General features: G+C 44.6%; 1 pseudogene; it reads right to left on the bottom strand.

The window, feature by feature from the left end:
- Nucleotides 1-9,753: 9,753 nt before the first annotated feature.
- Nucleotides 9,754-23,058, bottom strand: LOC130357255 (gastrula zinc finger protein XlCGF8.2DB-like; annotated as a pseudogene).
- Nucleotides 23,059-23,805: the final 747 nt, after the last annotated feature.

The following is a 23,805-nucleotide window of genomic DNA, read 5'->3' on the forward strand; positions in this document are numbered from 1 at the left end:
GTGTGAGGCAATTAATATTACACTCCCCTCATCCCTGGCCCATCACCTTCAAAAAACCTTCCCTTTCAAATGGCAACCCAAATCCTTAAAATACCTAGGGGTTCAGGTTCCTGCCCATCTACCCGATACCTATGTCCTTAATTACCCCCCCTTACTCCAGACTATTAAAATGGACCTAAGTAGGTGGGAAAGAAAAGATTTTTCCCGGCTGGGTCGTATTAACATTCTTAAAATGAACGTCTTGCCCCGTCTCCTTTAGCTATTTTCTGCGCTCCCCACACACCTGCCTCGACCGTTCTTCAGGGACCTGGATAGACTTCTGTCCACCTTTGTTTGGGCACACAAGCCTCCTAGATTGGCATGACATGTCTTGATTCATAGGAAGGCTGGGGGGGGGGGTCTGGCACTGCCGGACTGCCTCTCATTTCCCCTATCCTCTGTGTTTACTCGAGTGTTAGATAGCTTCCATCATTCTGACAAGAAACACTGGGTACACCTGGAAACACATTCAGCGGGTATCCATCCGAAATCTCTCCTCTGGCTCCCACCCCAGGACCTCCCCAGATCGGTCCTGTCTTCCTTACCACCGATTCCACACTCGTTCGCCTGCGCTCACAAAACATATCTGAAAAGCTTCTCCTTTCTCCTTCCTGGCGGGCCGTTGACCCCGATCTTCGGTGTCAAGGCGTTTACACCGGCTCTTACATCCTCATCCTTCCTCGGCCGAAACAGAGGGGAGAGGTTATCTTTTTTTCCCCTTCTCTCATTGAGCGCCCTGAAACCTGCCACTGAAATTCTGCTTAACATATCGCCTTCCCCGCCCCTCTGTCTCCAACTCGCGCAGCTGCGACACTTCTACAACACCTCCAGACACACTCTTTAACTCCCCCGCCAGTTGACGCCCTTTGAACGTTTATGTGCCTCGGAGGACGTGACACACCACCCAGTGAGTGTACTGTATAGTTTCTTGTTGGATAGATATAGCTCGCTGACCCTACCCTCCCGTGTGAGTTGGGAGCGGGAACTGAATTGCACCCTCTCTGATCATGAATGGGAAATGGCTGTGGTCTTGTGCCACAAAACTTCTATTTCGTGTAAGGCCCAAGAGACCAACTACAAGTTACTCACCAGGTGGTACAGAGTCCCTTCCCTCCTAGCCCGCATATACCCTTCCGTCCCTGATGTCTGTTGGCGATGTGGCTCACCGGGGGGCTCTATTACTCATATCTGGGTACATTGTCCGTCACTGGATCTGTTTTGGAGTCAGGCCCTTGATGTAATTCAGCGGCTGACCTCAATATCACTACCTCGTGACCCACGACCTCTCCTCCTCAGTGTACTACCAGGCTCCCTATCAAAATGGTCGAAATCTCTATCACGTTTTCTCCTCCTGGCAGCTAGGACAGTCGTTCCTAGACTATGGAGGTCCGTCCATCCTTTCGTCTTGGCTTCAGGAAATATCCCACCTTCACAGAATGGAAGAACTCATGGCGGACTCGCACAGCCGTTCATCTAAACATTTTGCATTATGGCGGTCATGGGCTGAATTTATATCCACTGCGGAGTTCCGAAACCTTCATACTACTACACATACACTGCCGTCACCTTCACCACCACTCCCCGCCGCTCCGTGACCACCTCATACATAGTACCCCTCTCCTGATGCGGTCGTGTCGACTGGAGGGTCGGTCGTGTCTTACAAGGTAACTTCCTTCTTCCTGCCCATCCCCGCTCTCCTGACCCTTTCTGTCCCTCCCCCTCTTTCCCTGTTCTTTTTATCCCTTGACTTCCCTCTCCCCTTTGCCTGATAATGTAGAGGTCACACGTCTGTTTTCTATGTTTGACTCCCTTTGGGATGCTGAATCTTTATTTTGATTGTATCTGTGGCTGGAGCCCAGAATGGACTCTCCCCAACCTCATTGTTGATTGTTTGCCATGTGACTGCTCTGCCAGTTGTTATCTGACATTTCTCTGACGGTTGTGTGACTGTACTTTCTTGAAAATGTTAATAAACATTTAATACGGAAAAAAAAAGAGCAAGCAGGGATTTTTGTGCCTTTTTTTGCGCCTTTTGGTTTACACATTTCTGCTGATTTTGAGTTGCAATCCACTGATTTTGGCAATAGACAACTGCGCCTTTTTGTGAAAAACAAAAAAGGCGCAAAGCCACTGAAAAGTCTCTAAAACTACACCAGCCCAGACTTGGCTTAGCTTTTTGGTGTATGTGAAGAGAGAAATTTTAGAAAAGGTTTCCTGCACAAAATGTATCAAATGCTCTTTGACAATTTAATACAGGGGTGTCAAACACCCAGCCCGCGGGCAAAATCTGGCCTGCCAGACCTCGTCATGTGGCCCGCCGCCAGCCTTCACCTTTAATCTCGCTTTTTTTCTTTTAAAAGAAAGCCGCCTCTTCAGCGCATGCGCGGCGATCCTCCTTCGGTCCTCCGCCTCTATGGTTGTACGCACGGGACGTCAGTGACGTCTCGTGCGTACAACCATAGAGACGCGGGCGGAACAGGAGGATGGCAGGATCATCGCAGGAGGATGCGCGCAGGCCCTGGTAAGTGACCGTCGGCGCGTTCTCTTCTTCAGCGTTCCGGTCACCGCTCGACCGGTCCTGGCACCTACTGCTATGGTCCATAGCAGTAGATGTGACCCCGGGCCAGAGGAGCGGTGACCAAATCACAGTGGGGGCAGTACAAAGACATACAGCCTCCAGCCATACACTGTATATGGCTGGAGGCTGTATGTCTGGGGGGGGGGGTGTAGTGCTGCCAACCTAATGTGGGGGGAACTATACTGCCAACTAATGAGGGGGAACTATACTGCCAACCTATCGTGGGGGAACATGCTGCCTACCTAATGTGGGGGAACATGCTGCCAACCTAATGTGGGGGAACATGCTGCCAACTAATATGGGGGAACATGCTGCCAACCTAATGTGGGGGAACATGCTGCCAACCTAATGTGGGGGAACATGCTGCCTATTAATGTGGGGGAACTATACTGCCTACCTAATGTGGGGGGAACTATACTGCCTACCTAATGTGGGGGGAACTATACTGCCAACCTAATGTGGGTGGAACTATACTGCCAACCTAATGTGGGTGAACTATACTGCCAACCTAATGTGGGTGAACTATACTGCCAACCTAATGTGGGGGAACATGCTGCCAACTAATGTGGGGGAACATGCTGCCTACCTAATGTCAGGGGAACTATACTGCCAACCTAATGTGGGGGAACATGCTGCCTACCTAATGTCAGGGGAACTACAAGGTACTGTACATTGCGGTAGGAGGGGTAGTCTTATATGGCGAGTATATCTCAAACTCTAAATTTTAACTGTAAAAGTTGGGGGTCGTCTTATACACCCAGTCGTCTTATACGATATGTGTGTGTGGGGGCTGTGGAAGGGTCCTACAGATACAACCGGATTGAGGGTGACCAAACTGCTGATGCGGCCCCCGATGAATTTGCGTTTGACACCCCTGATTTAATACATTTGGTGCTCCTACACATTACAGCACACAAAAAAAAAAAAGGTGTAGAAAAATGCTTCACTTACACTAGAATGATAAATGCTGGCCTGAGTGCTTAAGGGGTTAAAGGGATACTCCGGTGAAATTTTTTTTTTTTATCAACTGGTGCCAGAACGTTAAACAGATTTGTAAGTTACTTCTATTTAGCTGCTGTATGCTCCAGAGGAAATTGAGTAGTTCTTTCCAGTATGACCACAGGGCTCTCTGCTGACCCCTCTGTCCGTGTCAGGAACTGTCCAGAGTAGGAGCAAATCCCCATAGCAAACCTATCCTGCTCTTGACAGTTCCTAAAATGGACAGAGATGTCAGCAGAGAGCACTGTGGTCAGACAGAAAAGAAATTCAAAAATAAAAGAACTTCCTCTGTAGTATACAGCAGCTGATAAGTACTGGAAGGATTAAGATTTTTCAATTGAAATAATGTACAAATCCGTTTAACTTTCTGGCACAGTGGATTTAAAAAATAAATGTTTTCCACCAGAGTACCCCATTAAAGAGGTATTCCAGGAAAAAGGCTCCACCCTTTCTGGGACTATTACAAACTTTGGGTGATATTATTGTTATTTTTGGATAAAACCCATGTCCAGAAAAGTCATGTCCCACAGGATGTCTCTTCTGTTCTGTATAAATAATAATGTCTGGGGGGCGCATGCGCGCGGCTCACTGAGGAAGTCGCATCTCATGTGAGCTCCGTGCCGGCTGTGCACTTACCGCCATTTTCAGCGCCTTAACACGGCTCCCCAGCTACTCCAAGCTCACCGAGGATACCATGAGTGTCTCCCGATCCTCTAGGAGGAAACTCCAGAACCTTTCCCACGGCCTTTCTCAATCTATTCCTGACCTGTTCAGGACCGGGGCGAAATCCAAGATGGCCGCCGCGAGCTCCATTATGTCGGAGGAGAACTCTGAGGACGAGGCCCTGCCTCCACCAGATGACCTCACGCCGACAACTCTGTACCGCAATATACAGAAGATGTTTAAGGCCGAGCTTTCGCAGGCGGTGGCCACGTTCTCGTCACAGATCCAGGAGCTGACTCAGCGGGTAGCGGATAACGAGGCGAAAATAGATGAACTGGCGGATGCGGTGGATGTGGACCGGCGGGACTTGGACGAACAGGCAGATAAGATGGCGGCCCTGGAATACAAGCTGGAAGACCTGGAAAACAGGTCACGGAGAGCTAACTTGCGGCTGAGGGGACTGCCGGAGTCGGTTACGGACTTCGCTAAGGTACTTACCGATCTGTTTTCTGAGTTGGCGCCCCAGCTCGAACCTGAACTGCTGAGATTTGACAGGATCCATAGGGCTCTGGCTAGGCCCAAAAACGCTGAGCTACCAAGGGACATTGTCCTAAAATTGCATTATCCGGAGGTGCGGGATGTGCTGCTGCTTGCTGCCCGCGATTTGGCAGTTTTGCCGGGCCTGCCGCCCACTGCGAAGCTCTACTCCGATCTCGCTCCCTCCACACTTGCACGTCGGCGGGAGTTCAGACCCATAACTTTGGCGCTTATCCAGAGGAAGGTGAAATATAGGTGGGGGTTCCCTTTCTCCCTCTCCTTTCAACTAAATGGCCGTTCCTACCTGCTCCGCACTCTGAAAGAAGCGCTTGTGGCCCTGAAAGCCGAAAACATTCAGCCCGTGGATCTGCCGCCGCTCCCACAGAGGGTCCGCCGTCCCACTCGTACCTGGACTCCGGTGACCAGGCCTGCCAAGCCTAAGAAGCACTCCTGACCTAGGAACATTTACCTGAGTGACCGGTCTGCAATTGCTTACCCCGTGAGCCTCGTGGTCTGCTCCAACTGACGAGGTGCCATTCCTGTATGTTTTCTGTATTTTTTGCCTCACTGTCTGAACTATGCATCTGAACTTTTTTGCCTCAGATGGGACTTGGACCTATGCGCAGATGGCGGCGCATAGTCCGGAATAGTGTGACCTCACCACCCCTACAGGGGACTTGGAAGTGTGCTGGGTCCCGGATGGACCGGACCCGTGCTTCCCACTTGGACTTGTTTTCTTGTTTGTCTGTTTGGTTTGTGTTTTGTTGTCTGTCTTTTTGTTGTTTCCAGGTCTTATCGGAGGGGTGCCTGTTTATATGGACATTTACTGACCGTGGTGGGTGAAGTTTTGCATTATTGTTCTGTTTATCTATGGGCTCCTGTCCTGACCTCCCCTTGCATGGTGCTGATTAGTCACAATGTGTAGGGTTATATCACATAATGTGAGGGGCTTTAATTCCCCCCACAAACGTAGTAAATCATTTAGAGACTATGCAAAGCTACGCCCTGATATTATATGCCTCCAAGAGTCTCACTTCACCCCTGCCTCCCACCCAAGGTTTTTTCATAGATTGTACAAACGTTACTTCCTGTCCACCTTCCCTTCTAAGAGTAGAGGTGTCATTACTTTTCTTAATGACGCACTGCCATTCGATGTGAGTACTATAACCACTGATCCTGATAGCCGATATGTGATACTACAAGGGACATTGTATGATAAACAGTTATGTGTCGTTAACTCATATGCACCCACTGCTGACCCTATTTCTTTTTTTAGTACATTATGTTCGCTGCTCGGTTCCATGAGATACGATTGGCTGATTTGGGCAGGTGATTTTAACTTTGTGTACCACAGTGACTTGGATCGCTCTCATACCGCCCCGCTTCGTAGATCCGGGCTCCGGCAGCGACAGGTACAGGGGCTGTTTAGTGACACGCACATAGCAGATGTTTGGCGAGAACACAATGGGAGAGCGAGGGGCTATACCTATTACTCTCAATCCCAGCACACGTATACACGCATTGATTGGATATTGGCTAACACACCACTGCTACCCTCCCTGCTGTATGCGAGACATGTGCCCTGTGTCTGGTCGGACCATGATGTAGTGCTGGCGGTGTTCCACTTAGCTAAGCCTTCCACAGTCCCTTTCCGCTGAAGGCTAAATGAGTCCTTACTTACCATTCCCAGGGTGAGTGCACAGTTAGATACTGAGCTGTCTGATTACTTTCATGTTAACTCGGGGTCAACTGGTGGGCCGTATTGGCTGTGGCTGGCCCATAAGTCCTACATGCGGGGTCGGATTATATCTGTAGCCACGGGTCTTAAAAAAGACCGCTCAGCGACTAGGGTTGCTTTAGAAGCTAAATTGCTCCGCCTGACCTATGCTCATCAGCTGTCTCCCTCTATGTTTCTGTATGCTGAGATTAGGCACACTAGGGTGCAGCTGGATGCATTGCTCTCTGTTGAGGTGGACAAAGCTATCAGATGGACTCGGTCCACTTATTATAGGTATGCAAATAAACCAGACCGCCTGTTGGCGTCAATGTTACGTAATACTACCTCATATAATAGAGTGCATGCGGTGCGACTTCGCCCTGGTGTGACTACCTCTAACCCGGACTTGGTGTACTCTGCTTTCCATTCCTTTTACTCCTCTTTGTATTCTTCCCCACCTGATTCTTCTACCTCTATTCCTTCGGTTTCCTCCTACCTTGCTTCCTTGGCTCTTCCTTCCTTGGATTCTGACGCTCTGGAGATTATGAATGGCCCATTTACTGCTGAGGAGGTGGAAGATGCGATTAAACATCTTAAGAATGGCAAGTCACCCGGGCCGGATGGTTTTTCGGCCGCATACTATAAAAAATTTGCTAAACACTTAATCCCCCATCTGGTGGCCTTGTTTATTTCTATGAGAACCCCTGCCCCGCTCCCCAGTGAATTTTTGGATGCCCATATTACGGTGCTACCTAAGCCACATAGAGACCCTCTGCAACCTGCTAATTACCGGCCAATCACCCTTTTAAATATAGATACTAAATTGCTGACGTCCATTTTGGCTGCCCGGCTGAATAGGTTCTTGCCCTCCCTGGTCCATTCCGACCAGGTGGGTTTTGTCCCGGGGAGGCAGGCCCCAGATAATGTGCGCAAAATTATTAACCTGATCCATTGGTCCACCACTTCTAGGACCCCCATGCTAGCGCTGGCCTTGGATATTGAAAAGGCCTTCGATAGTGTGACATGGCCTTACTTGTTTTCTGTACTTCATACTTACGGCTTTACGGGACCTTTCATAACAGTATTACGTCATCTATACTCTTCCCCCAGGGCTTTCCTCAAAATTCCGTCCACCACTCCTACGCCCCTGGAAATACGGAGAGGCACCCGTCAAGGTTGCCCGTTGTCTCCTGCTTTGTTTGCCCTGGCCATGGAGCCACTGGCGGCCCATATAAGATCCAATGCCAATATTAGGGGCGTGGGGGTGGGGGACAAGGAATATAAATGCAATTTATTTGCAGATGATTTTTTACTTACTTTGACTGGTCCACTGGTGTCTCTTCCCAACTTGCACTCGGTTTTGGACACTTTCTCCGTAGTATCTGGGCTAAAAGTAAATACAGCTAAATCGGAGGTGATGTTTTGTAATGTGTCAGATCGGGTTCGACAGTTAGTGTAACTTAATTTTGGGTACAGGGATTCCTCTAGGGGCCTTACTTACCTGGGAGTTCGACTAACCGACTCACTCGCCACCTTATATCATGCTAATTATGCCCCTATGTATAAAACGCTGAAAGAGGATCTGTCGAAGTGGGACTACCCATATATATCATGGATGGGGAGAGTAACTGTAATTAGAATGGTGATATTACCACGTTTGTTATATTTGTTCAGAACGCTCCCTATACCGATTAGCAAGGGGGACCTAGATGCCTTTCAAAAGATAGTATTTCAGTATATCTGGTCTAATAAGAGACCTAGGATTAGGAGGGCGGTAATGCACTACAATAAGAGGCTAGGAGGAGCATCGGTTCCCAATCTCCTTAAATATTACAACGCAGCACGCATCGCTCAATTGGCCCAAATTAATATTAGAAGGGGCGCCCCGAGGTGGGTAGGTCTGGAGGAGGCGCTGGTTGCTCCACACTCTGTCTGTCTTGATGTGGTCCAATGCTCCAATAGCGTCCCGCCTGCCCTCCTCAGCACAAATTACGATGTATGCTTTGTCTCTCTGGCGTCAGGTCCGTTTTAAATATCTCCTGCAGTCTACTCCGTCTCCTTTGCTTCCATTTCTTTCTAACTCTTCCTTTCTTCCTGGCTGTACTCCCCTCTCCTTTCGGTGGTGGCATGGGAAGCGCTTATTCTGTATGCACCATTTCCTGAGGGGTCAATCACTGCATACTCTGGAATCTTTGCGCCAACACTACGAGTTACCCTTGTCAGAGTTTTTTAGGGCCCGCCAGATTCTCTCTTCCTATAACTCTTGTATCCCACATCGCACACCCGTCACTGCTACTTCCTTTGAGAGACATATGTTGTACACTCCTGCTGCGACGGGTTTACTTTCCCTCCTGTATGCCCACCTTAATTCTCCCCCGGCAGAGTCGAAGATGAAATTTATGTTGGATTGGGAGAGGGATACCAATATGTCTCTAACGATGTCACAGTGGAGAGAGTGCTGTACGGCTATAACTAGGGGCAGTTGGCAGGTATCCCTGATGGAGACATCGTTGAAAATACTTCACCGCACGTATAAAGTCCCTGCACTCCTACATGCCATCTATCCTTTAATCTCACCTTTGTGTTTTAGGGGCTGTCAGTCCAGGGGTACAATGCACCATACATGGTGGACCTGTCCAGTGGTGCAGTCATTCTGGACGCAGGTTCTGGACATGCTCTCCTCCATATTGGAGGCTCGGATCCCACGCACCCCTGCTTTTTGCCTGTTGAGTCATAAACCCTCCCAAATGGTATTTCGTACATTCAAGTTCTCCCAACATGTCCTTATGGCGTCCCGCATCCATATTGCGACGCAGTGGCAGAAAGCAGATTTACACTTCTCTATAGTGATAGACAGAATTAATACTATCATGCTCAATGAAAAGTTGTCGGCCATACGGGAAGATCGGGTAGAGGGCTTTAATACTCTGTGGGAACCATGGTTAGCCTCCTCAACATGTCCCATACCTTTACGCTTTATTGAGGCCTGCCGGGGTTTGCCGGGGGGGGGGGGGTAACCCGCTCCGTGGATTTTATATTACTATCTGACTATGCAAACCTGGAATGTTTGTTTATTGTTGGATCTGCGGATCCTATGTTCTTACCCATGTTTCTATACTGTGTTTGTATTACATGAATCTTTAATAAAGCTTCATCGTTTGATGGTTAAATAATAATGTCTGAATTCTCCAGATACAAAAAGAATAGAAGAAACAAAGAGAAGTCTTCATACTTTATTCTCACATAGAAGAACTTTGGGATACAGTCCATTTAGTCCAAACCCAGTTGGATGTGGAAATAGCAGTAATGGTTTTCAGTATTGTAGCCGGGCATTTCTAGTGTCCCTATAATGGTGATTTCCCCCCCTGATCTTCAGATTGGGGGTGGAAGGACACAAGTCCCTGCTGGGCAGTACAGTTACTGAGGCGAGCATGTGACGTCCAGCGGGTTTCCTACACACATCCAATGTAATTAATAGGACTCGTGCACAGATTGGTCATCTCCATGTCCTATCTGACCATCAGACAGGAGAAGAACATTCCAGAGACACTATAACTTAGAAGACGTCCTGACACATCAGGTCCTACAATGTGCACCGGACACATTTCCTACAGTCTGAACATTCTAATGACTTCTCTCCTCAGTCAGCTCTCACATCTTCCACAACACCAGATTTCTGGATAAAACATTTACAGGATACTGCACAGGACTATTGATTCTTCCCTGTGTGAGTTCTCAGATGTTTCACAAACTTTTCCCACATAGACTGAGATGATGAACAAGATTTTATTTCAGACAAAATATTTTATACCACATTCTAAACATGAAAATAACTTCTCCTTTGTCTAAGTTCTTAGATGATCCACAGATTTGATATTTGGTTAACACATTAGCCATATACTATATATGACAATGGCTTCTCTCCTGTGTGACTTCTCAGATGTCCCTCAAGACTTGTTTTATTAGTAAATCGCTTTGTACATTCAGGACATGAAAATGATTTCTCTCCTATGTGAATCATCTGATGTTTAAAAACATGTGATTTCAGCCTAAAACATTTCCACATTCCAAGCATGAACATGGCTTCTCTTCTGTGTGAGTTCTCTGGTGTCCCACAATAGTTGCTTCTTAGGTAAATGATTTTTCCACATTCTGAACATGAAAATGGCTTCTCTCCTGTGTGAATTCTCTGATGAATAACAAGATGTGATTTCGTAGTAAAACAGTTACTACATTCCAAGCACAAAAAATGGCTTCTCTCCTGTGTGAGTCTTCATATGATGCACAAGACTTGCTTTCCATATAAAACTCTTCATACATTCTGGACATGAAAATGGCTTCTCTCCTGTGTGATTCTTCATATGATGTAAAAGACTTGCTTTCCATGTAAAACTCTTCATACATTCTGGACATGAAAATGGCTTCTCTCCTGTGTGAGTTCTCATATGTTCCACAAGACTAGATTCATGACTAAAACACTTCACACATTCTGGACATGAAAATGATTTCTCCCCTGTGTGAGTTCTCATATGTTCCACAAGACTTGATTCATGACTATAACACTTCCCACATTCCGGACATGAAAATGGCTTCTCTCCTGTGTGAGTTCTCATATGATTGACAAGATTTGTTTTCTGTGTACAACACTTCCCACATTCCGGACATGAAAATGGCTTCTCTCCTGTGTGAGTTCTCATATGTCTCACAAGATGTGATTTACGACTAAAACACTTCCCACATTCCGGACATGAAAATGGCTTCTCTCCTGTGTGAGTTCTCATATGATGGACAAGATTTGTTTTGCGTGTAAAACACTTCCCACATTCCGGACATGGAAATGGCTTCTCTCCTGTGTGAGATCAATGTAAAAATCAATACAAAGAGTAAAACACAAGCAAGCTGTGTGAAGATATTCAGCTCACTTCCGTGTCCTGCAGTGCACGGACTGGTGCGGACCGCTCCACTATGCGAATATATAGAACAAAGCCAATGTCCAGTGCTGCTCCCAAAAAAATGTACTTCTTTATTTTATAGCGTAAACACCACAGGTACACAAAGACCAGGAAGACACAGGTGACGCGTTTCGGCCCGTCAAAGGGCCTTCGTCATGACTAAGGCCCTTTGACGGGCTGAAACGAGTCACCTGTGTCTACCTGGTCTTTGTGTACCTGTGGTGTTTACTCTATAAAATAAAGAAGTAGATTTTTTACAGGAGCAGTGCTGGGCTTTGTTCTATACAATGAGTAAAACCCAATACAGTCAACACAAGTAGATAACAGGATCACTTATTTCTAGGTACTTACAGAATATAAAGAAAACAAACTTTTCTTATGTTTATACAGCCCCCTCCCTCCCTTTTCTGGTATCTTTCTTAGGCTGCTTTCACACTATGAATTTCTCCGTTTGGGAACTTCAGTCAGAAGTTCCGTCACTACAGCTGCGAAACCCGGCCGTGACTAAATTGCATTGCAGCCTATGGGGTTTTGTAACTGCTCATTTGCACTCGTATATGCCCGTAATTCATTACGGGCGCTATACGGTGACGGGACATCGTCTGCATGCATCCTTAATACCGCCATATCATTATAGTACATGATGGGGTAGAAAGGTTTTAATACCCCTCACTGTTCCTTATAGTCAGTTATTAACACATATCTTCCTATATTTTTAAACCCTTTATATCTCACAGAATCAAAGACAACTAGAACGGCCCTGCTCATTGAATGTGATCAGATTGGATTGACAGGACCGATCCCTCATACACCAATACTGATGTGTGTGATAAGGTTATTGTCACTGAGATACCTCAGGATAGAACCTCTTAGAAAACCTTCAAAGATTTTACCCAGAAGAGAGGTTACACCTAAAGGCCTATAGTGTCCAGACTTATATGTTTGATCCGCTCTTGAATACTAACATCATATTAGATAATTACAAGTCACACGGAACAGATTCTATATAAGAACAAGAAGATCCAGCAGAGATATAGGATGAAATCCAAGATTCTTTATTCCATTACATTAAAATGACAGAACACAGGTCAGGGAGATAAAGTGACGCATTTCAGGCATTCATATCGCCCTTAGTCAGACTAAAAACTATCTGTCCGCAGCCATGTGTATATAAAGATCACATGATCTCCTACCAATAGGATTGGAAAGCATGTTTACCCTTCACATACATGATCATAAGAGAGGAAAGTATTATAGTATTATAAATGTATAAGTAAACATTTTGGTCTTTATTTTTTATTCTTTAGTCATACTAAAAAGTATCTAGTCCCCGGCCATCTACGACTAAAGATCACATGATCTTCTTCCCGTGGTAAATGTGGAAAATATTAACCCTTTACATACATGATCACAGGCGAAGAAAGACACAAATAATACAGGGAATTGCAATACTCTCTAGACAGAAAAGCATACCAAAACATGTAAGGTACTACAGCACCCAGAAAGCTGAGCAAAAATAGCCAAGATAACAATAAAAAAGATCAAAATGTTTACTTATACAATTATAATGTTATAATACTTTCCTCTCTTATGATCATGTATGTGAAGGGTAAACATGCTTTCCAATCCTATTGGTAGGAGATCATGTGATGTTTATATATACATGGCTGCGGACAGATAGTTTTTAGTATGACTAAGGGCGATCTGAACACCTGAAACGCGTCACTTTATCTCCCTGACCTATGTTCTGCCCTGTGCCCGCTCCCTGTCTATGATTTGCGCTATCAATACAATATACATCTCCACCACTAAAAAGCAGGAAGAAATATCTTAAGGAACCTCAGTCTGCAATTTATAATGACAGAATAAAACATAAGATGTATGAAAGGCTCTTACCATTCTCTGATATGGGGTTTTCTAGTCCACTCATTGTTCCTCCAGAACTTTCCTGTAAAGATTCCATATTATAGACCTGAGGAAAAAACATAAAGGAACCTTAGTTTATCTTCTATCCAGGTGAGCGTTACATCCCCCCTAGAAGGTATGAACCAATCTGCACAAGGATCTCCTCAAGTGGTGATCACATAGGATCAACAATCATCCCAGTCTCTTTCCTACAAGTATTGTGGGGTTCAGTGATGGCCACAGACAGGGCCAGACTGGGACTATAAAGCCGCCCTGGGCACAACCCTACCAGCCCACATACAATATACACACGGCATAAACAACAAATATGAAACAATTACAATATCTAATAATTCCTTCTACTTCCAGTCACCTCAGAGATGTTCTAGTCACCATACATGGACCCTCCACACACTCAGGTCTCTATCTCCAGTCAGTGTCTCCAGTGTCCCAAGTATATTCTCCTGGTAAGTTCCCCCATATGAGCCATGCTGGGGTCTTTTATACCCTTTTCACCATCAGATTGGCCTCCCCTCCCCCACCTACAATATGTAAAGTAAGAATGATGGGGCCAGAACCTGTCAGACCAGTTTTAGCATTCTATGGCCTCCTGGGATCAGCCTTCATTTACATATTGTATTGCAGGGTGGAGACATATTGGTCACACCCCTATTTACATCTGTAAGAGATACCGGGGATACTCCGAGACCTTTTCATATGATAATTAGGGGAAACAATCAGCATTTTCACTCCTGATGAGGAACATGGCCCCATAGGTCCCACCCAACTTAACTCTAAAATAAACATATGACAACTGAGCTGGTGGATAAAATCATCTACAATGTTTTACTAAAGGTTAAATAAATTATAATTTAATTAAAAATTATTATTCACCAAGAATAAATAGCGACATAATTCTAACCAAAATATCAGATCCTTAAATATAGGCAGCAGGGTTCCCCCACATTAGGTATACACAGCAGGGTTTCCCAACATTAGTTAACCTCTTAAGGACCAAGTCCATTTTCACCTTAAGGACCAGGCCAATTTTTGTTTTTTCCACCTCACCTTCTAAAATCCATAACTCTTTTATATTTCCATCTAAAGACCCATATAAGGGCTTGTTTTTTGCGTGACCAATTGCACTTTGTAATGAAACCTCTCATCTTACCATAAAATGTACGTCAAACCCCCCAAAAAAAAATTTTAGGAGGAAATTTTTATGAAAAACAACATTTTGCACATTTTGGAGGAGTTCGTTTTCACACTGTACAATTTACGGTAAAAATGACATGTGTTCTTTATTCTGTGGGTCAATACAATTAAAATGATACACATGGCTAGATACTTTTATATTTTTGTACCGCTTAAAAAACAATCTAAAACTTTTTGTACAAAATCAGTAATCTAAAAATCGCCCTATTTTGACCACCTATAACTTTTTCATTTTTCCGTATATAGGGCGGTATGAGGGCTCATTTTTTGCGCCGTCATCTATACTTTTTTAGATACCACATTTGCATAAATAAAACTTTTAGATAATTTTTTTATTAATTGTTTTTTGAATAAAATGTGACAAAAAAGCAGCATTTTTGGACTTTTTATTTTTTACGTTTACGCCATTCACCATACGGGATCATTAATATTATATTTTGATAGTTCGGACATTTATGCATGCGGCGATACCAAATATGCTTATTAAAAAAAAAATTACGCTTTTTGTGGGTAAAATGGGAAAATATATTAAAAAAATGTGGGAGCTCGACGAGAGAAAAAGAAAACGTGTCTAAAATAGCATAAAATGATATTTATTTGGAAAAATGATAACATTTATTTGGAAAAATGATGTGAGGTCTGAGGCAGGGCCCTTGTCGCAGACTGGTCACTAGATAAAATGGTTACAATGGTATAAAATGCTAAAAATATAAAATATACACAGTGGTATTGCACTTCACTAATTGGACAATGAGACAATGAAAGTGCGGCAATGGGACAGTGCAAACAGTATCTGTTTAGTTATACTGTAAAGTCCTATTATAGGAGCCGGGATTAATCCAGATGAAAGTACATAGCAAAAAAGTTGATAATCCAATAAGGCAAATTTTCGGTAGCTCTGGAGCCTCCCAGATTGGGGCACACTATAAACGTTTTTAGGTGCAGAGATACAGGCGATGCCCCCTCTACCCTGACGGCACGGGGACTGAATGCAAGAGGGCAATCGCTATACAGTTCAGGCACTTAGTGCCTCTTACCGGCTACAGTGTGCACAGTCAGGTGAGTGCGGCTGTGCTTGTGATCCGGATACACGTCCCGGCGGCACGGGAGAAATGTAGGAGGGGTGATATGATCCGGTGCTGGGGTTGGAGATGATGGCTGGGAAGCAGCGTGTGGCAGCGCTGGAGGTATCGTCTCTACCCCGACAGCACGGGGAGCAGGTGAGAGAGTAGGTGAGGACCGGCAATGCGGTAACGATTGTCTCAGAGGATGTGCAGGCTTGTCTTAACACCAGACGCGTTTCGGGAACTGCGTCCCCTTTTTCAATGGTGGAGGTTCAGGAAGACTGTATGGGTCATGGCTGAAAATGTCAGTCTTTTATAACCCATTTTGTGGGCGTCGTCCTTGTGTAATACAAAGGCTGGATGCGGGTTTTGGAAGGGAAGTGTCAGGCCATTGCCCATTTGCCTCTTGACAAAGCCACTTGGTGGCAAAACGTTGAGGGGGGCAGTGTTATGGTTTTAACTGCTATGTGCCCTAACAATCAGTAGTTCTGGGATGCAAAATACAATGTATCTCCTACGAATTAAGGAAAATGATGGAGCTAGTCGAGCCCAATAAGCCCTACCAATTCAGCCATTAGTTAGGAGCACATAGTGTTTTTAAATGTATGATTTTTTCCTTCTTTTCTCACTATTATAATTTTGGACCCGTAAATTAAAGTCCTGTACATAGTAAAAAAAAAAAAAAATTTGGGTTGGGACCCTCAGGGCCTTTATTGGATTGCCATCGGCAATCTATCAGTGATTATTGTATATTTTGCCCTCCAGCCATTAGTCTCGCTTTTTTGTATTAGGGTTTACAGTTAGCTTCAATAAAGTTTTTGGACAAGTTCAAATAAAAAAAAATAAAAAAAAAACTTTATTGAAGCTAACTGTACACCCTGACACTTCCCTTCCAAAACCCACATCCAGCCTTTGTATTACACAAGGACGACGCCCACAAAATGGGTTATAAAAGACTGACATTTTCAGCCATGACCCATACCATACCGTGCCGTGCCGTCGGGGTAGAGGGGGCATCGCCTGTATCTCTGCACCTAAAAACGTTTAATAGTGGGCCCCAATCTGGGAGGCTCCAGAGCTACCGAAAATTTGCCTTATTGGATTATAAACTTTTTTGCTATGTACTTTCATCTGGATTAATCCCGGCTCCTATAATAGGACTTTACAGTATAACTAAACAGATACTGTTCGCACTGTCCCATTGCCGCACTTTCATTGTCTCATTGTCCAATTAGTGAAGTGCAATACCACTGTGTATATTTAATATTTTTAGCATTTTATACCATTGTAACCATTTTATCTAGTGACCAGTCTGCGACAAGTGCCCTGCCGCAGACCTCACATCATTTTTCCAAATAAATGTCATCATTTTATGCTATTTTAGACACGTTTTCTTTTTTTCTCTCTCTCTTTCTTCTAATTTTTGACCTTATATCTTTTACTCTGACCTAGCCTAGCAGGACTGCCTCCCCTTTTTACACTAAAATGGGAAAAACTGTCAATTTTCATTTTTATTGGGGGAGGGGATTGTTCACTTTAATTTTTTACTTTTTATTATTTTTTTTTATTTTTTTTACACTTTTTATGTACCCATAGGGGTCTATCTATAGAAATCATTCGATTACTAACACTGTTTAGTGCTATGTATAGGACGCAGCACCGATCAGTATTATCGGTGATCTTCTGCTCTGGTCTGCTTGATCTCAGACCAGAGCAGAAGACCCCGGGAGACGGCCGGAGCCAGGTGAGGGGACCTCTGGCCGCCATGCTGGATGACCGGATCGCCACGGCAGCGCTGCAGGTGATCCAATCATCCATTCAAAGTACCGCAATGCCGCAGATGCCGTGATCTGTCCGCGCGATCGCGGATGTCGGCCATTACGGGCGGGTCCTGGTGTGCGAAGTACAGCCAAACCAGGACGTACATTTACGTCCGTGGTCGTTAACACCTTAACCCCTTCATGACCCAGGGTTTTTCCATTTTTGCACTTTCGTTTTTTCCTCCTTACCTTTAAAAAAACATAACTCTTTCGATTTTGCACCTAAAAATCCATATTATGGCTTATTTTTTGCACCACCAATTCTACTTTGTAATGACATCAGTCATTTTACCCAAAAATCTACAGAGAAATGGAAAAAAAAAATCATTGTGCAACAAAATTTAAGAAAAAACACAATTTTGTAACTTTTGGGGGATTCTGTTTCTAGGCAGTACATTTTTCGGTAAAAATTACACTCTGTTTATTCTGTAGGTCCATACGGTTAAAATGATCCCCTACTTATATAGGTTTGTTTTTATTGTACTTCTGGAAAAAATCATAACTACATGCAGGAAAATTTATATGTTTAAAATTGTCATCTTCTGACCCCTATAACTTTTTTTATTATTCCGTGTATGGGGCGGTATGAGGGCTCATTTTTTGCGTCGTGATCTGAAGTTTTTAGCGGTACCATTTTTGTAATGATCGGACTTTTTGATCGCTTTTTATTCATTTTTTCATGATATAAAAAGTGACCAAAAATACACTATTTTGGACTTTGGAATTTTTTTGTGCATACGCCATTGACAGTGCTGCTTTATTAATTATATATTTTTATAGTTCGGACATTTCCGCACACGGCGATACCACTTTTATTTTTATTTACACCGTTGTTTATTCTAAATGGGAAAAGGGGGGTGATTCAAACTTTTATTAGGGAAGGGGTTAAATGATCTTTATTCACTTTTTTTTGCAGTGTTATAGCTCCCATAGGGACCTATAACACTGCACACACTGATCATTGTTATCCCATAGGGACCTATAACACTGCACACACTGATATTTTACATTGATCACTGGTTTCTCATAGGAAACCAGTGATCAATGATTCTGCCGCTTGACTGCTCATGTCTGGATCTCAGGCACTGAGCAGTCATTCGGCGATCGGACAGCATGGAGGCAGGTAGGGATCCTCCGGCTGTCATGTAAGCTGTTCGGGATGCTGCGATTTTGCCGCGGCCATCCCGAGCAGCTCCCTGAGCTAACCGTCATTAGTTTACTTTCACTTTAGACGCGGCATTCAACTTTGAATGCCGCGTCTAAAGGGTTAATAGTGCGCGGCACCGCGATCACTGCCGCGTGCTATTAGCCACGGGTCCCGGCCATTGCTAGGTGCCAGGCCCGATCCGCTATGACGAGGGGCCACGCCGTGGCCCCACGTTATAGAATGGGAGCCGACCCATGACATATATGTATGCCATGGGTCGGGAAGGGGTTAAGGACCAAGGACGTACCGGTACGTTCTGAGTCCTTTCCCTTTCTATAACGTGGGGCCACGACGTTATGGCCAGGACCCGTGGCTAATAGCGCGTGGCAATGATCGCGGTGCCGCGCGCTATTAACCCTTTAGATGCGGCGTTCAAAGTTGAACGCCGTGTCTAAAGTGAAAGTAAATCACTGCCGGTTGGCTCAGGGGGCTCTTCGGGATGTCCGCGGCGAAAATGCGGCATCCTGAACAGCTGTGGGACACGAGGAGGGCCTCCTACCTTGCCTCCTGGTGTCCGATCGCCAAATGACTGCTCAGTGCCTGAGATCCATTCAAGCGGCAGAATCATTGATCAATGGTTTCTTATGAGAAACCAGTGATCAATGTAAAAGATCAGTGTGTGCAGTGTTATAGGTCCCTATGGGAGCTATAACACTGCAAAAAGAAAAAGACTCCAAACACAAATATCAAATAATGTCCAATAGGTGCATGGAATGGCACATAAATATAGGCATATGATACTCAATAAGAGGTGGACTTAAAGGAGTAGTCCAGTTTGAGATCGCGGGGGGTCCGACCGCTGGGGCCCCCTGCGATCTCCTGTACGGAGCTCCGACAGCCCGCGGGAAGGGGGCGTGTCGACCTCCGCACGAAGCGGCGGCCGACACGCCCCCTCAATACATCTCTATGGCAGAGCCGCAGCGCGGCCTTCGGCAATCTCCGGCTCTGCCATAGAGATGTATTGAGGGGGCGTGTCGGCCACCGCTTCGTGCGGGGGTCGACACCCGCTATCTGGCCGGAGACCCGTACAGAGAGATCGCGGGGGGGCCCCAGCGGTCGGACTCCCCCGCGATCTCAAACTTATCCCCTATCCTTAGGATAGGGGATACGTTTTTCACCACTGGACTACCCCTTTAAAAGCAAGCCACAGTACATATGTATAGGGATACACCTAAAAATGCCTCAGTAAACCCAGTACACTAATGTAAATCATATAAGACTGTCCATGCACCTAGCCATCTGACACCCAGCTATACTTACATAGGTCAGGAGCCTACCCCTACGTCGTTTCGCTCACTCGCTTCCTCCCTGAGGAAGCGAGTGAGCGAAACAACGTAGGGGTAGGCTCCTGACCTATGTAAGTATAGCTGGGTGTCAGATGGCTAGGTGCATGGACAGTCTTATATGATTATTTCCATCACAGGGACAACCGATGCTCCAACTCTTATTGAGGTGGTTTCCTTCCCCTCAGATACATATGGTTAACATCCTTGTCTCCCTGCATTTATACTGCCGATAGCACCGGGCAAATGACACTTTACTAGCTATGCTTTTATATATGTCCTTTCTGTTTACATTAGTGTACTGGGTTTACTGAGGCATTTTTAGGTGTATCCCTATCCTTAGGATAGGGGATAAGTTGTTCACCACTGAGTCACCACTGGACTACTCCTTTAAGTCCACCTCTTATTGAGTATCATATGCCTATACTTATGTGCCATTCCATGCACCTATTGGACATTATTTGATATTTGTGTTCGGAGTCTTTTTCTTTCTAACTGCTGCCGATTTTTTATCATGTTTTATTCTATTTGATTATAATAAAGATTTATATCTATTCATTATATTGTGTCAGTTTGGTGCATTTCTATTAGGTTTTCTAGTATTTTTGGGCACCAAACATTGGTCTGTACCTTGTTTGTTCATGGCCATACTTCATTGGTTTATACTGCAAAAATAAAGTGAGAAGTGAATAAAGATCATTTAACCCCTCCCCTATTAAAAGTTTGAATCACCCCCCCCCCCTCCTTTTCCCATAACAAAAAAAAAAACAATAAATAAATAAAAATAAAACATATGTGGTATCGCCGCGCACGCGAAAATGTCCGAATTATAAAAATATAATAAAATTGCACGGTCAATGGCGTACGAGCAAAAAAATTCCAAAGTCCAAAAAAGTGCATTTTTGGTCACTTTTTAGATCATGAAAAAATTAAAAGCGATCAATAAGTCCGATCAATGCAAAAATGGTACCGCTATAAAATTCAGATCATGGTGCAAAAAATTTGTCCTCATACCGCCCCATACACGGAAAAATAAAACAGTTATAGGGGTCAGAAGATGACATTTTTAAACGAATACATTTTCCGTGAATGTAGTTAGGATTTTTTTCAGAAGTGCGACAAAATCAAACCTATATAAGTAGGGGATCATTTTAACCGTATGGACCTACAGAATAATAATAAGGTGTCATTTTTACCGAAATATGCACTGCGTAGAAACGGAAGCCCCCAAAAGTTACAAAATTAAATTTTTTTATCAATTTTGTCTCACAATGATTTTTTTTCCGTTTCGCCGTAGATTTTTGGGTAAAATGACTGATGTCATTACAAAGTAGAATTGGTGGCGCAAAAAATAAGCCATAATATGGATTTTTAGGTGCAAAATTGAAAGAGTTATGATTTTTTTAAAGGTAAGGAGGAAAAAATGAAAGTGCAAAAACGGAAAAACCCCCGGTCCTTAAGGGGTTAACTGATAAAAAAAAATATGTTTTTCCTTTAATACCCCTTTAAGGAGGTATAAGATAACTACAACTCCCAGCATGTCTAGACTTATCTTATACCTCCTTAAATGTAATGTTCTCTAATATCCCATACCAGTCTGGACATGCTGGGAGTTGTAGTTCTCTTATACCTTCTCCATGTAATGTTCTTTAATAGGGATCGATCAAAATCGTTTTTTTAGGGCCGATACCGATAATCTGTGGAGGTTAGGGCCAATAGCCGATCACTCCTATCGGTAAAAGTTATCGGCTATTTATCCCCCCCCCCCCCACACACACACACACAGACACACACCGCTTTTGCGGTGCCATTGACCGCCACCGCCACCCGCTTCTCTCCCCCTGCCTGTCCGGGGGTCCTGAGTCCCATCACCGCCAACGCCCCCCCCCCGCACCACTCCTATTGCCTCCCCCATCCCCGGTTTTATAATTACCTGTTCCCGGGGTCCACTCTACATCTGGCTCCGGTGGCGTCCTCCTGAGCTGTCACTGTGCGCAGTCACGTCACTCGTCATTGCGCAGCGTAACGCAGGACGCAGCAGGAGCCAGAAGTATCGTGGGCTCCGGGAACAGGTAATTATAAAACCAGGGATGGGGGAGGCAATGGGGCCGGGGCGGTGTGATGGGGGGTGCGATGCGGTGCGGCGGGGGCGGTGCGGGGCATTATAGGCAAGGTAATTGCCGATACCGATAATGCCCAAAATCGTGATTATCGGACGATAATATCGACCAAACCGATAATCGGTCGATCCCTATCGTAACAGCCCGGACATGCTGGGAGTTGTAGTTCTCTTATACCTTCTCCATGTAATGTTCTCTAATATCCAATCGTAACAGCCCGGACATGCTGGGAGTTGTAGTTCTCTTATACCTTCTCCATGTAATGTTCTCTAATATCCAATCGTAACAGCCCGGACATGCTGGGAGTTGTAGTCCACCATAAGCACAGCCAAGGTCCTACTATCACACCCCCCATCCTGTTGATGTACAGCGGTGTTTCCCAACCAGGGTGCCTCCAGCTGTTGCAAAACTACAACTCCCAGCATGCCCAGACAGCCAATGGACAAGGGCAGGAGACCCCTCAGCTTCATCTATGGTAGATTATACATTAACCCTCCCCCCTCTCTCCTGCAGAGCATTACAGCAACCCCCTCTCTCCTGCAGAGCATTACAGCAACCCCCCTCTCCTGCAGAGCATTACAGCAACCCCCCTCTCTCCTGCAGAGCATTACAGCAACCCCCCTCTCTCCTGCAGAGCATTACAGCAACCCCCCCCCCCTCTCCAGCAGAACATTACAGCAACCCCCCCCCCCCCCCCACTCTCTTGCAGAGCATTACAGCAACAACTCATAAGCCTCCGGGGATATGAACTGTGCTTCTTGCAGACTCCAGACCGGCTCTATAGGCCCCTGTAGAGTATTACGTGTCCCCTGTAGAGTATTACTTGTCCCCTGCAGAGTATTACGTGTCCCCTGCAGAGTATCACTTGTCCAAACACCAAGAGAAAACCTCACCTTCTCCTCACCAGCAAATCACTCATATCCGCCAAATCTATTGCTTCCTACAGACTCCAGACTGGCTCCGCCTACTCCAGTCTAGTCACATGACTGGTCACATGGCCATGACATCATCACAGGTCCTTTAGCTGCATAGGAAATAGCATCTACCCGATCCTAATATCCTGAACAGAGTCCGGAATCTTCTCTGCACACAGGGTTTTCTCTGCTGTCCTGGTGAGTTTCCTCTTGGTGTAACCTGCACTAATATATATATATATATATATATATACACACAGCTCCACTATTATATATATATACAGCTCCACTATTATATATATATACACAGCTCCACTATTATATATATATATATATATATATATATATATATATATATATATATATACACAGCTCCACTATTATATATATATATACACAGCTCCACTATTATATATATATATATACACAGCTCCACTATTATATATATATACAGCTCCACTATTATATATATATATATACACAGCTCCACTATTATATATATACACAGCTCCACTATTATATATATATATACACAGCTCCACTATTATATATATACAGCTCCACTATTATATATACATATATATACTATTATATACATTGTCTGCACTATTTATACACAGCTCCACTATTATATATACATATATATACTATTATATACATTGTCTGCACTATTTATATACAGCTCCACTATTATATATACATATATACTATTATATACACTGTCTGCACTATTTATATACAGCTCCACTATTATATATACATATATATACTATTATATACATTGTCTGCACT

The sequence above is a fragment of the Hyla sarda genome, chromosome 2 (genome assembly GCF_029499605.1).
Source record: "Hyla sarda isolate aHylSar1 chromosome 2, aHylSar1.hap1, whole genome shotgun sequence".
Classification (NCBI taxonomy): Eukaryota; Metazoa; Chordata; class Amphibia; order Anura; family Hylidae; genus Hyla; species Hyla sarda.